Below are 4,173 nucleotides of genomic sequence, written 5' to 3'. Positions count from 1 at the left end.
ACATATACAACTATACTAGAACAGTTCGTTACATTACATATACAATGATACTAGAACAAGTAACATTACATTACATATACATGCATATGTTAACAATTATGATCCACTGTATCGGAGCATGCCTTAAATGTCATGGCCCGAGTTGTAGCCAGAATTCTCTTAGAGGGAGAGCGTGAGTTTGCGTATAGATCTATACTGGATTGACTATCCTACACCTTGTTGCTAGCTACAGCCGGACCTGCAGGTCTGCGGGTGCCAAACATCATTCCGTTTTTACGACCGTTCTTATGTCATTGTTACCAGTCAATAGCATGGTGCAATTAATCACATGATGCCTTAATATAAATCCGGTTTAAGGTAGTTAGTACAACAGTAGTTCGTATAATACAACACTACAGTACTACATTTATTTTTCCCTTTTCTTATATTTAGTGATCATTTCACTTAAACATTTAATGTAAAAACTATATTTTTATAATGATAGTTACACTTGGGAAAATTACACACTTTTACAAGAAACGAACATTTAAAACAGTTAAGTCTTGGTAGAAGACTATATTGAGAACAGTTAAGTCTTGGTAGAAGACATCTTTATATAAAAGTAGGAATCATAGGGATTTCTAGGGTTTTTCAAACGTTTACAGTTATTTCACAAACCTTTTATACTTACAGTTCATTTACATTTTCCATGCTTACAGTTCATAAACTTACAAATTCTTACATACAAATTAAGCCACTAAAATAATTATGATCGCACCAGCTTTAAAGCTGATACTCGCTTCAAAATTACTTGTATCCTCAGGTCATCATAGACAGGTACCGATGCAAGGAGAAAGGAAGATGGAGCTTGTTCCAGACTCATCTTTCATTTTGATTTATGCTTTAGTGTTTATCAAAATGTGACAGAACAGACTTGTATAATAATTCTATTATTAAGGCAATGGATGATGTTGTTGCTTGTTTACTACTTTACATTGTTGTGATACTGTACATGACGTCCTACGCCCCAGAACGTTTCCGCCGTTCTTGGTTTTTGGGTGTGACAGATTGGTATCAGAGCATTGTTTATAGTGAGTTAAGTATATCAACCCATAAAAGATATACTAACTATAAATACATAAGGGATTAAAAATACTCTGACCAAGAGTTTATACTTTAAATAATAAAATATTTAAGTAAGTATACATGCCTGCATTCATACTAAAATCAGTGTCGCTAGGATAGTACAAAAGAATTACGATTGTTGGGCAACACAAGTGGGCTTAGAGACATATGGTCAAAACTGGGAAGATATAGCATGATCACCTATATTATCCGAAGGTTGACTAGCATGTGCCTAAGTTTAATTGTGTGGTTGCAACAATGCTAAAATCTTACCAACCCTACCACAAAGAGAACAGTAGAACATAACATTAAACTTAAAATACTATAGGAGTATTTGGTGTTACTATAAGTACGTTATACTTGAGAACTAAAACGGGATCTTCATTACTACGTTGATAGTTGCTAAGTGGATACACTAAGGATATATGTAATTAGGATGTTATAGACTTAGAATCTGTGAAATGTTACTTCACCCCGATTCTGTGTGAATTTGGAGTTAAGGTCACATATTTGAAGGCCTATCCTGCTTCGATTACATATAACTGGTATGCACTTCACAAATAGCGATGTAACTGATGAAGATTTTCTAAATAATTATCTAGATAGTTATATTATTTCTTACCCCAATTCCTGCATAGATAACATGGCTGGACTCCATCCCCATGGCAACCAGTACCTTCTGAATGAGGTCATAGCTGGTTGGTTTGGAGAAGAACCACAGAATGATCATCCTATCCCTTTGAATGATCACCATGATGAAAACCTTTCGGACGGTGCTAATTCCGAACCAGAGGTTGAGAACCTACCCCAAGCAGCTCCCTTTCCAATTCCTAACCCTCGTCCGGCTTTTCATGGCCCGACCCCTGAGTGAGTGGAATGCTTGGAAACATGGAGCCAAGGACAAGATCATCCCATGCCATTTAATGGCGACCGAAAGTTTTACGACCTGAGCAATGGGGGCTCAGCAGACAGAACCTTGCCAATCTTGGTCCGCAGAGTGACCCGAAATGAGATTCAAGGCAGGACAGCCCTACATCAGATTACAAAAGTTGTCACCGATGCTAGAATGCATACCCTTCGCACCATTAGTCTAGAAGATGCTCGCGTGAAAGCAGAGAGAAACCCTGAAACCCTGCTGCAAGCACTAGCTGAATCACGAGTCGAAGTCATAGAACTCCGAGTACGCCAGAGGGTGTACGAAAGACACCTACTTGACATGGAACGTCAACTGGCTGAACTGAGAGTTCACCAGAGGGATGACTGTCTCCGGTAGTAGACACTTTACTTTATTTTCCTTGTTAAAAGGAATCGTTTTTCTGTCTATGCCCGATGTGGCATTTTCTATGAAATTATCTCGTACTGTAAGTACTTTTGTTAAGTCTTTATGCTGTCAGGAACTATCTTCTCTGGATATGATGTAAGACCTTTACAAGGTCATTTTCCCGAATCTTTACGTCGTGAATATCAAAGATATTGACAGCCGACTAACTTCTATGTCATTCTTCATTCAAGTACTTTTATCATACTTTCATTGGAGTCTATCTGAATCATGCTTTAGTCAAGTCATTGGACTATAGTAATTTAGCTCCGGAGACATTTCCAAGTCTCTTTCAGTGGTTGGTTCTTGTTATTCACCAACCCACGATACCTCGGCTTGAACGACAAACATCTTGAGACCATTCTACGAACTTACTTCTACTCATTACTAGGACTGCATCATAGTGACGTAGGTCAAACCTTCGCAATCATACCTCCGATCCGTACTAGGACTACATCATAGGGATGTAGGTCAACCTTTCGAGAACATACTCTTACTCTTTTCTTGAACAACCTATGTACATCTAGAGTCACCCAGAAGCGCTCACAGAATCCTTATCTTTCGTGTTACAGAATCATGTCGTCATCAGGAAACAATCAGCCGAGCAACGAAGCCCCTATCCTCCATATCGACATCGCTACATTACAAGCTGCAGTAGTAGCTGCTGTGACAACTTTCCTTACACACATCAACTCAGGCAACACAAACAAGACTGAAAAAGGAACCGAGAGTTCTGATGGTATTACCAAACCGGGAAACCAACAAATGGCAACAGTCATGGACTTGCGAAGCCTAAAGACTGAAAGGAAGAGACGATATCGTAAAGCCTTAAGGGAGCGCAAGAGAGCCCAAAGACTTGCCATGCCACAACCACCAGTGGCAACTCCGGCAGAATGCTTTAGGAAGCAATTTCCAAGGTGGAGTAATGAGGAAGGCACTCGTGTCCACATAACACTGGCTAAACACGGCAATCCCGTCACCAATGCAAGTACTAGCCAGTCCTGCCACCAATGCGGTGAGATAGGGCACGTCAAGAAGGATTGCCCTATAGCAAAGAACTCTGGCGCGGATGGGAGGATTCTCAGGATCACAGCTGTGGGAGAACCTACTCCAGAACCATCGTTAATGTAACTTAGGGGTGTTGTTGTAATAGACTTATAAACTATCCAGAACTAGTGCAACTAGAGTCTTACCTTTTGCGAGGTCCTTTCTATATAGGGATGCTCGTGCTGCGTATACTTGTCTTTTGTAGTATACCTTATTCGCAGAAACAGTCTTGTCGTAAGTCTAAAGTACTGTAACTCTGTTCATGGTTGCACAATTATGTTTTGTCTGCAAACATCTTATGTTCAAATCTAATGTCTTTAAGTTTCAGTATGATTCCGACATTATCATACGACTCGATTCAATTTGATCCTCACAAAAACAGCTTCATGCGTACGTCTCTTTATCAGTAAACGTCTTTTTAGTGAAGCCATCATTTCAGAACACCGAAGTACTCATGCCAGGAGTACGTCTTAGTTTTTTCTTTTCCAAAGAAACCCCCGAAGTACCACTCGTGCAGTACGTCAAGTTCAATCCAAGGATTCATATGATTGATCTATCACTGAGGAATGTATCCATAAGAGTGGTATATAATCAAGGTTCTACAGGTTTAGAATTGATGATTCCACTTTAACTTCTTTTTCCCCGATGGGATGTGAGCTTAAAGAAGAATCAGTTATTCAACTACCTTTTCAATCTTAATTATA

This window comes from Lactuca sativa, chromosome 4 (assembly GCF_002870075.4).
Source record: "Lactuca sativa cultivar Salinas chromosome 4, Lsat_Salinas_v11, whole genome shotgun sequence".
Classification (NCBI taxonomy): Eukaryota; Viridiplantae; Streptophyta; class Magnoliopsida; order Asterales; family Asteraceae; genus Lactuca; species Lactuca sativa.
This window is presented reverse-complemented; position numbering follows the sequence as displayed.